This window comes from Strix aluco, chromosome Z (assembly GCF_031877795.1).
Source record: "Strix aluco isolate bStrAlu1 chromosome Z, bStrAlu1.hap1, whole genome shotgun sequence".
NCBI classification, from domain to species: domain Eukaryota; kingdom Metazoa; phylum Chordata; class Aves; order Strigiformes; family Strigidae; genus Strix; species Strix aluco.
Genome location: NC_133971.1, coordinates 9204026 through 9215644, shown reverse-complemented (window position 1 = coordinate 9215644; position 11619 = coordinate 9204026).

The window sequence follows — 11619 nt, the reverse complement described above, 5'->3', positions numbered from 1 at the left end:
TGTTTAACCCGGCGTGGTCTCTCAAACAAGTTAAATTGCTGATGCAAAATAATGTTTCAAATATTCAGCCAGCCTGTTCACCTTTCCTAAAGACTTCTTACGAGGGATGGACAACCTGGCTGCAAAAACAAATTCCTCACGCAAAAAGAACGCAGAGAGACTTAACCGGTGCTTTGGGAACAGGATTGGGAGTTTTAAATAGTATTGATTCGGAGGTGATAATGAACAAATTGGCTACCTCAATTAGTGATTTAACTAATATACAAAGGCCTTTGCGATCTTCCTTATTGGCTTTGGGGGCTAACCAGTGGTTGTTGTCAAATATATTACCAAAAGGGGAAAAGGTAAATATAAAGGATCATGAATTGATTACAGATGCACTCAGTGTGCTCTAAAATAACCTCTCTTTAGCTCTCAGCTGCATCCAGGCTCAAATATGGATGCAGTCGATAGCTGCCTCAATTATAAGAGAAGGTGAAGAAGGTATTCTTCCTACTGAAATTCGGAGAATAATTTGGGACAGTGCTACTAATTTTGAAAAGAAACTCCAATCCTGGTGGAACCTGGTAAACTTTACCTATGATCCCATCACAAACACAGCTACTACCTTTATACTCACTATTTACAATGCCACCATATACCAGATTTACCCTATCATTGCATTAGGGCTGAATCACAACGGGACCATACTCTATCCTTTTGAGCAGAGAGCATGGGCCCGAAAGGTAAACGAAAAATGGCAAACTGTCAATCTAGAGTCCTGCATTGTACGGGAACAACAAGGATTCATTTGTGAAGGCAATGCAATTGAGGCACAAGATATTTGTCTAGATACCGAACAAAATATTTGTCACTTTGAGGTCCATCCCAATGAAAATCCTAAAACAGTACTTATATATATTGGCAAAGGTTGTGTATGTTTGAGGACGGTTTGTGAATTCTTAACCGTAGACAAGATCATAGTAGAAACAAAAAATTATTCAAATCTCTGTGTTTGCAATTTCACAAAGATAATTGGATGTGACTTTTCCTATTTAGCCCCAGTCATGTCTTACGAATTCCTGCAATCCAATTATACATTAATACATAATTTACAACCTACACCCATTGGAATGAATCTCACTTTGGTTAGGCAGTTACTTCAACACAAAGACTTAATTAGAATTTTAGAGAAAATTAGAGAAAACGGACAAAAAACCTTAATAACTGTTCATCACAATGTGGAAGAAATACACCGAGTCTTGGAAAGAGCAAAAAAGAATGCAGAACATAACTGGTGGGACACCCTTTTTGGATGGTCACCTACTGCTACAGGCATCTTGAACAAGTTGTGTCACCCCATTGTGGTTCTCTTGATATTAATCTTAATCAGTTTGACTTTGTCAATAATATTATATGTCATAACTTGGAAAATGATGCAGCGGGTAACATATCTGATGTCTGTCACCCGTCCAATACTCATTAAAGCCAAAACCAACCAATTAGATGATGACTTTAGATTGAAAAAAACTCTCCTGTTAAGTCAACAAGAATTGCAACGATTTGATGAACAAAATGATAAAAAGAAAAAGGGGGGATTGTGATAGACAGTAAACTGTTTGTTCATCAAATTCCATAGAAGATACTGGGAGCTCGTGACATGTTATTCCATAAACTATGTAGGCCTAAGCTTAATCTTAACTATTACACTGTGTAACGACTAACTGACTGCAAGTGCTTATCTAAGTTGAAATGCTGAAGCAAGGACTCCTACTAGGCAAAAGACTGAAAAGAGGGAGAAAGGGGAGAAGGACAAAGGGGAGAACAAGAAAAAAAAAAAAAAGGGGTAGTGCTTATATTCTGTAAGATATAAACAAAAGCTTCGTGAGCCACTCTCAGGAAAGCAGGAAATACGAGGAGCTGGTGACGTGAGGAAGACCCGGATGGAGCAACCCCCTAGCTGCAAAGTGCGCAGACGCAGGGTACACCTCTCAGAGAGACCCGATACCGGAAGGCGGAGGATATAAAAAAGACGGACCCTCGGGGAGTGATTGCGTGCCGTTGGTGGAGCAGGGACTCCCCGGCCGCCCAGCGCTGTTTTGCTTATTGCCGCTTGCTAAATAAACAATTTAAATTTAATTAGTCCTAACTTGCATCATTTTGGCAAGATAGTCTATAACATTTAGTACATGAAACTGTAAATCATGCCCGAGAAATGGGATGGGATGAAATTCCCAATGAAACAAAAAAATATAGGTCGCACTGTTAGGCAAATTAAACAATCGCATCAAAATAATTCTCAGGAACAAAATCCCTCTGACCGACAATCTAGGGGTCAGGAGTGGAGAAATGAACTATGGAAGCAAGCATTATCACTAGGAATTCCTAGAGCCGCCATTCAGAGACAGCCTACCGGCCTCATTCTGAGTCTGATTCAGGCATTTCAAAAAGGTATCGCTTCAAATGCTCCAACCCCCCCCCTCCCCCCATCGCCAGCTCCCAGAGAAAAAAAAAAGATAACCCTTTCCTCCCTCAAGAGGATCAGTTGCAAAGCACAGGATCAAAAAACTGATAAGGTCCGGACGGCAACTGGGCCTGCCAGTCCGGCAAGTAGAAGCTTATCAGTGGATAAATGAGAACGGCCCTTACATTTTAATTCCAGTTGGTCCTCAACAACAATTAATAAAATTTTTAATTGATACTGGTGCACAAATTTCAATAATTACACATCGAGATGCCAATAAGCTAGGCATACGACCTGGCCGGCGAAAGGTTAAAATTACCGGAGTCACAGGAACTAGCACTGTGTGCCAGACAGGGAAAGTTAATTTACTGCTCCCTGGCGAAAACGTGTAACATCTCTTCGCTTTGCGATCAAGGAGCATTATGAAAATATCCTGGGTTTTGATGCACCTCCCTTCACTGAAGATTCACCAACCGAGGGTGTCTGGTTTTCTGATGCCTCGGCAAAAAGAGTGGATGGTAAATGGCAATATAAAGCTGTTGCATTAGAAATCAAAACAGGGAAACAAGTTATTGAAGAGGGTGAAGGCAGTGCTCAAGTAGGAGAGTTAAGAGCGGTTGTTTTGGCAGCACAAAATGAAGCAAAAGCCATTTATGTAGACTCTTATGCTGTCTGAGCAGGTGCCACACAGTGGCTTTGTCAATGGGAAGCCCTAAACTGGGAGATAAATAAATCACCAATCTGGAGAACTGAAGACTGGCAATTACTATTAACCATAGCCAGAAAAATACCACTCCAAATAGGATGGGTAAAAGCTCATGCTAATGACAATAAACCAGCTACAAATTGGAACCAAAGGGTGGATGAATTGACAAAAATTAGGAAAATAGACATTGAAGATTCCTCAAACCCCACATGGTATCGACTAGGAGAATGGTTACATCAAAAATTAGGCCACACAGGTCGAGAAGCACTTTACTTCTCAGCCCAAAGCCGGGGATGGCCCCTCAGTAGGAAAACATGTGAAACCATCCTCACTGAGTGTCCTCAGTGTAAATTAAAATTGCAGATGGACCACCCTGCCAAAGCACCACCTTTACACATTAAAGAGGGGAAAACTTTGTGGTCTACTTGGCAAATTGATTACATTGGTCCTTTAAAATCCTCTGCTGGGTACAAATATATTTTAACAGGTGTAGAAATAATATCTGGACTCCTTACAGCTACCAAGTGCCAAAAGGCTAATGCACAGAATACTATCCGAGGCCTTTCCTCATGGTTCTCAATTTTACCTGTCCCTGATTCTATCCAGAGTGACAATGGCTCACACTTTACTAGTAAAGAAGTACAGGAATGGGCAAAGCAAAAAGAAATAAAGTGGGTATTTCACACACCTTATTACCCACAATCTAATGGTATAGTTGAACGAGCCAATGGACTGCTGAAAAAATATCTTAAACCACATGAAGGACAATGGGACAGACGTCTTTCTGAAATTTTACAGCAGTTAAATAATCGATATGGTCCCTATGGAAGTCCAATTACTCGAGCCTTCTTAACACCTTCTTCAGAAAAAAACCTAAACAATGAGCACACCTGGTCCTCAATGAAAGCAGGACAGCCTGTGATGGCAAAAATACCATCTGTAGGAACAATACCAGTAACCCTGGTCAAGCCACGAGGATTTCTAGCATGGGATGCTATTGATAATAATGGAATAAAACATAAAAATCAGTACTAGATGGATTTATCCAAGCATCCTAAGGGGTAACCTGTTCAGCCTCCCCCCCCCCCCCCCCCCCACCCGAGACTGTTCTCTTTTCTTTCCTTTTCAGAAATAACCGACTCCACCAACGACACTGTGGAAGCAGACACCATACCCAGCAAGTCCACCAGTAGCACTGTGGGAACAACCCTCATCTTCAGTATGAGACTCTTCGAAGCATTGCACCTACCCTTTCTCTCCCTCACCATCATACCTCGATTGCTACAACAATGGTGTCTATACGCCTCTTCTTCTCTCTTCCTTTTTCTGCTCATGAGAGTAAAGACACTTACAATGGCTCACACATCAAATCCTTGGGATCTTGCATTACTGAGATACACTGGAAGCATCAAAAGACTACAAGAAAAGGCAGGTCTAATTGGTCAACTTTCCTCACTACACAGAAGGTGATAGGATTATTGCATTTGTCCTCACCATACGCAATGCCTCAGTGTACAACATACACCCAATCCTTGCATTAGGACTAAATCACAATTGAAACATACTCTGTCCCTCAGAACATAAAGTATGGGCCCACTAGAAAGAGGGGAAATGGCAAACAATTGATGTAAATGCACGTACTGTGCGAGAACAACGAGGCTTCATTTGTGAAGGAAATACTCTTGAGGCTCAAGACATTTGTCTTGATACTGAACAAAACATTTGTCACTTTGAGATCCACCCAAATGAAACCCCTGAAAGCGTAGTCATATATGTTGGAACAGGATGTGTCTGCATGCAAACACGATGTGATTCCTTATTAATAGATGGTACTGTCCATACGACTCCTCCAACATCCTGACTTTATCGACTTCCTGTAACAAGCACAGAAAACTAGACAAAAGACTCTTATCATGGTCCAACATGATATAGAAGAAATACATCAAGTGTTAACAAGAGTCAAAAGGGATGGAGAACATCAGTGGTGGGAAAGCTTATCTGGATGGTCACCCACCGCAACAGGACTGTTTAATTCTATGTTCCACCCGGTCATGATTTTCTTAATTCTAATTCTAATATGTTTACTGCTCATAATTGTATTGTATATTAAGGTTTGGAGGATGGTTAAACAGATTACTCAGTTACAAAAGTATCCTTGTGTGTACACTATCCCAAAACAGGGATTAGTGTGTATACTATCCCAAAACTTTTTTTTTTTTTTTTGAAGCTAATCAAACACAAAATTTCCCTCAACTGTAATTGGATTATGGCATCCTCTGTTTATAGGCATAGAGGCAAGAGGCAACCACACTGCCACTCTATGGACAAGATAAATTGACTTTAGTCACGGGATGGATTGTGGTGGTGCAATTCTTACCCACCCCCACCCCCCCACCACCCCTCTTTGTTGGGCTGCTTGGTGCTAGGTGCGATTCCACCCACATCCCCCGAGCTATACACCAGTCTGTGGAGATAAGGACTGACAATGTTAACGAGCCTGGCTCCTGCCCCTCCCGATTGCTCGGAAATGGTTAAAATGGCCCATCAACTCCTAAGGGCCTGGCACACCTGTGCCTGGGATGTGGTCAAATGGGAACAATAACAGAGTCGCACATTAATCAAATTCCTTTGTAACTGCTGGAAGGCACCAGAAGGTATTTGACAAAAGTCAATTATCTTGGACCCTATAAATGGCGACCACCAGGGAGACCCTTTGAGCTCTCCTGGATCGCAGCGGGCCTGTGACCAGCATCTCCCCTGAGCTGGGACGCCTCTCAGGTACCAAACTCAGGTGTCGTCTGCTCCAGACGGAAGGCCAGGGCGAAGTCCCCTGCTCGAGTCTCAATTATCGCCCGTCGAGGAATGCCAAGGCATTGTGAGTATTTGCTCTAAACTCGAGAGGGAAATTTTCTTTGAGCTAGCTTCTCTTTACTCTGCGTGTGTGTGTGTGTGTGTGTGTGTGTGTGTGTGTGTACGTACCCTTGTTTCTGTGTGTGTATGTCTGTTCTGTGTTCATTCTACTGAATTCAAACACCTTTGTTTCTGTATGTTTGTCCATTTTGTTATGTGCATGCATGTGTATATATATATATAGGTACCGTTAAGTAAGTTAGTGTGAATCTTGTCATTTTAGAATCTGAATAAGTCGCTTTTCTTTCTTTTAGTATCTCTGAATTATTTTATAATAATAAATTGCTGTTATTAATAAACCTAGATTTCTTACTAAATATTACCGTGTCAATACTTTCATCCGCGACACACCTCTGCCCCTTTGAAGCTTGTCTAAAGAGTCCAGACAATGCAACTGCAAGGAAGTGGGGTGTGTGTGTGTGTGTGTGTGTGTGTGTGTGTGTGTGCATCCTTCAATACACTCCCGCTTCTCTGGGTGACATCCCCCAGACCAATTCACAGGCCGCAGCAGCTTCTCTTGGAGGTTTGCAGACACAAGCAAGCTCTGAGACAGTCATACGATATTTCATTTCTCACAGTCAGTAAGAAATTAGGCTCGCTCAAGCACAGAATAATTCCATCAGTAGCCACAACAGATACCCTACCCCATATTTAATTTTATTTAGTGCATTTGGTACAAAGTACAGACAAGCTTTTAAAAAGCTAAATTTTTTTTTAAAAAAAGCAAACAAAAACCCAGCAAACCCATTTGGATGAATTAGCAGCCTACAATGCATTTGTATTCAGGGCCTCTGTTAACATAGCTTTGAAATTTTTTTTTTAATTTTTTTTTTTTTTAAGAGAGAGTTAAGACCAAATTCCTTGAGCAGAAAGGCCTGGTTTGAGTGATTTTATTTAACAAATGCTGATTTTGCAAGGTCGTATATCCTCATGCTTATCTTATCTACCCACAGATATAACTAGTTCCACACCTCCAAAATGAACCTTCCTCCAAGGTTCCGTTCAGGAGTCTCGTGATGCTCACAATTTAAGAAGTTACTTGTAGCCCTGATACAACTGTGGAATCACCTGGTTGGTTCCACAAAATCAGTATTTCAAGGCCACTTAAACTAGGGGATGCTCACATGTCCTGACAGGTATCAAGAGTAACTCCATCAACTTCAGTGAAGAAACATTTCTGTATAAATCCAAGTACATAAGGGTTATACATAAAAGCTTTTCTACAGATAGATAAATATGACTGATTTTTGGAGATTACATTTATACATTACACGTATTCACATACTCATGTAATAGGAATGTAACCTCTGCATATATTATGAGTAACAACTCATATATATCAAATGACCAAAAGCAAATTCCAGATTATTTATTTGGTCTCTTTTCAATCTATTCATAGACAAAACCAGAGGGAAGTTCTCCATTACAAGTTCTGTTGCAGACAATGATTGTTCTGGTCAATTAAACAAAGTCATTGCACAGTTTCTGAAATGGCAAAGACAGCACGGGCATGGAAGTGAGGAGGGTAAGGCAGACGAGGGAATGACTATTTTAAACTAGCTGACTCATCAGAGTACAAGTGTAAATTCAGAATATAGGGCTAAACTTCATTGTCATCTCCTGTACATTGACTAGAACCATAGAAAAGAACTGCTACAGACTTTGCAGAATTTTTTTCACAGTAAGGTAAAAAAAAAAAAAAAGAATTTTTTTCACAGAAAGGAACATTTTCCTGAAATACTGTCACATATTTCCTGCCCCTCTTCTATTCCCAGCACAGGTGACTGCATCAAAAAGGAAAGGAAAGAAAAATTTTAAAATTACTTGTTTGATTAAAAAAAGAAAAAATCTGGGAGAGAAATTATAGAAACAGTTGTGTGGAGCGTTTTTAATTTTTTTATCTTCTTTTAGAAAGGCTACTACTGACAAAAAGGGATTTAAAGTATTTCAGTTAGCTTTCCTTAGACTGGGGCCTCAATCCCTGAGTAACTGTCTGTCCAGTAAAGGTGTTTGTTCCTACATCCAGGAGAACTGGGGTGGCCTGGTATTAGCCTGGGGGAACCTAGGAGAAAGGATTCTTGGTTCATATCCCCTGACTACCCACTTACTTGCATTGGGCAGATCTCAATCTTTCTGTACCATCATCTATTCCCAATAAGGAACTGGAAGCTTAATTAGGTACTGGAAAGTTATTTTAGTATCCCAAGTGGATGCTGTCATATAAGGAAAACGTAACTGTCCATTGAGAGAACACAAGATAAGTCATGCCAGCTTGTTTCACTCCTCTCCAAGAGGCAGCATTAGTCCTGCTAACTGGCTGTCAGAGTGGAGGGCTTTGATTTTGGAAAGGGCACCAGCAGGACAGCTGCAGTCTGCACGGAAATCCAAAGGATGGTAACTTGGACCTCATTGGTGGTCATGTTTTCTTTGATGCTGGGAGATTTCATCTGCTGCCATCTCACACAGCCCCATGCAAAGACAAAGGCTTTTCATCATCTGAATGTTGGTCCCTCCAGGAAGAAATTAAATTACCTGACACAAAAAGGCGCAGCTTGGAACTGAGGCAGTTTCTGTACTTTTCAGGACTGTTGCATATGTGAATCGAAGTGCATGAACAGCACTTAACTTGGTGGCTGGGTTCCCTGCATCGCTATCTGGCCACATGTAGACTGGTTCCTGTGGCTCCAAAACCAGCCTGGAACAAATAAGACACAGGAACAGTGTGCCCTGCCCTGGTCCCAAGGGCCTAAGACAGCCTCCTGGCCTTCAGGGATGTTCCTGCTCTGCTCCCCAGCTGCGACCACACATCAGCAGAGTTTGAAAGTTTGAAAAGTTTAATCATTAAAAAAAACCCACTTAGCTTCTGGTCACTGTTGTAGCTTGCAGTGTTATTCCTAGCGAATAACTTCATGTTGTCTTAATATTTCATTTTCAAGCAGACTTTAGAGGAAGTGCTCATGGAGATGCCTCTGGCACTTCAGGAGATGATGCCAGCCCACCCCTAGGTCCCAGTGGAAATGCCCAGCTGGCCACCAAGTCAGGGAAGAACCAAGAGCAGGGACCTCTGCTCTGGGACGCGTGACCTGGAGCTGGTTAGCCGGGCACGGCCGAGTTACAACTCTCATCCTGCTCCCAGCCCTCTGCTTTCTGCATCAGGGCTTTGAGTAAATTTAAAAAAAATAATATTTCTATACTTGTTCACCATCAAACTTTGGATATAGCTTTTAGGAAAATGGAGACTTGCTCCAGGACTGGGGCTGAAATGGAAAACTGTATAGAAATATAAATGCTAGAGGAGCACTTGGAGTTGAGGAGATGGAAGAGTTAGATCCAGGCTACACAGAGCCTACCCACCTTACAAAATTATTTTTACTAGGGTTTTATGGAAGCTTTCCACCTTTCAGGCAACTATGGCTTACAGGATTGACTTTTTCACTGAAAACTTTAAAAGTGTTTTCTGGTTTAGGGTTTTGAAGAGTGGTGATTTTTTTATTCTTTGGGGGACCGTTGTTTTGTTTCTGCTTTGCTTTTTCGGGATCTGGATTGAGACGACAGACAGAAACACACGGGCCTATTAAGTTTGTGGAAATCACACCTCCTAAAGGCAGTTTATGGGCACAGTGAAATGTGAACCAGAATAAGGATATCTGCTTGTAAAACCTTTCTCCATGCACCGGCTTCATATTTATAACCAACAATCAACTCTTGGGAGTGATGCAACCGTATTGTACCAACAGTTAGTGAGCAACAGATAAGGGATTTCTGTCGAGGAGAAAGGGCTGGCCCGGGCAGCACCGCTTCCTCACCTGTGTGGTGGAAAAACCCCATGGCTCGGGACAGTTTCCCTTAAATTTGTGTTTTGCCAGGACAGTGCTTTGCAATAAAGAAGGACAGACAGGAGCCCAAAACTTGGAAGAGTGAGAAAACCAGAAAAACCCTTCCCCTCAGACAAGGAAAGGCCAAAGTCAAGACTGTAAACTTTTCATTTTATTGAACTTAAACTGATGTAGAACAGAGGGGCAACAATGGCTCAAGTGCTCATTAACAAACCGCCCCAGGATGTTTCCCATAAGAGTCTTAATACAGTTTGTACAGAGACAATTGAAAAAGTTGTAAAATACTCTCAAAGTCAGAAAGGGGCATTCACAGCCCTCTTCTAAGCCTTCACATTCCCAAATATTAACTTATTATTCACGTTCCCCTTGATTAACTTACTATTCTTCCCCAAAAAAAGGTTATGGAGGTGCTGGCCAAATCCCTCCCCCATCAAGTACAGAAACAAGTAACAGTAAACTTACTTCAAAGTAGACACAGGTCTTTGCATGAATCAACACTTACATATGTAGAAAGACTTGTTGTTACAGTACTGTATTTAAAAAGCTAACAAATAAGTTACAATATCAACACATTAATCCAATTTCTGTTTAAAACCTGTTGAAGTAAATTGCCTCTGACACTTGTCTACGTTTTACAAAACACTTCCAAAAGATGTGAACATTGGTCTGCTGCTTTTTTTTTAACACAAACAAGCTGAACTGAAGACTTAAGAGTAGTCAAGTGATCTTCAAGTGACAGTTTAGAGCATATATACAATTTTTTAAAAAATTGCTTTGGGCACAGTTTTTTGCCCTCAAACCCCAACAAGTTGGAAACCAATCTTAACCTATGGGTTTTTTTCAGCCAGCTGGAAAGGGCTATTGCCTCCCTTTTGACCATGGTTTTTTTTGTTGTTTTTTTTTTTTTTTAATAAACTGTAGTGAGAGTCACAGTTTCCACGAAGGAGATGTGCAAAGTTGCCCCTTCTCTACATCAGTCAGTTGCTTCGGATTTGTAGTAGTGTATATCCCCAGCCAAGATGCAACCACGGGCAATGTTTGTTTCTCTGAGCGAGCAGGCCAGTTTTACAGGAAAGGCAACAACAGAGTCAGAGTCCCTGCTTCAGCGGGCTCTGGGCGACTGCTGAACAGGAATGTCAGCTCGAGGAAAACAAGAGATATGTACAATGGCAACACTATTTTGCAATACATAGGCTGTCAGGTATGCTTTTGAGATTTCAGAAATGCTGAATACAAATGGGTAAAACCTTCGGTTAAGGCCTTTACAGTAGCTTGTCCGGTCTGATGGTGGTCTGCGGCGCGGGACCTCTGAAGTAGCGCTAACCTCCAGCGGCAACACGTACACGGCCTCTAAACCAGAAGATGCGCGCGATGGCAAAAGGGGACGGGGGGAAATCAGTTAGCTGCACCGGGTCTCAGTTCTACAGTGACAGCACTGCGGGTGATCGCCAGCCGTCGAGACGGTTGTAGCAGCGCGGCTTGTCCCGTCCTGGCGGTTAACGTCAGACCCGGGCACACAGTTTAGGTAAAAAGCCAACAACTGCCAAACTGGGTCCCAACATCAGGATCTTCCCACCGTTTTAATCTGAGCAGCAGCTCTGTCTCTAGGTTGAAAGCTGGGCCCCCAGCGCGCGGGCAGCAGAACTGCAGTGAAATTAACAGCCCCTGCGTGCGCAGGCTGGGGACCGAATGCAGTTGTTACACCCAGATGAACTCGGTTCTTA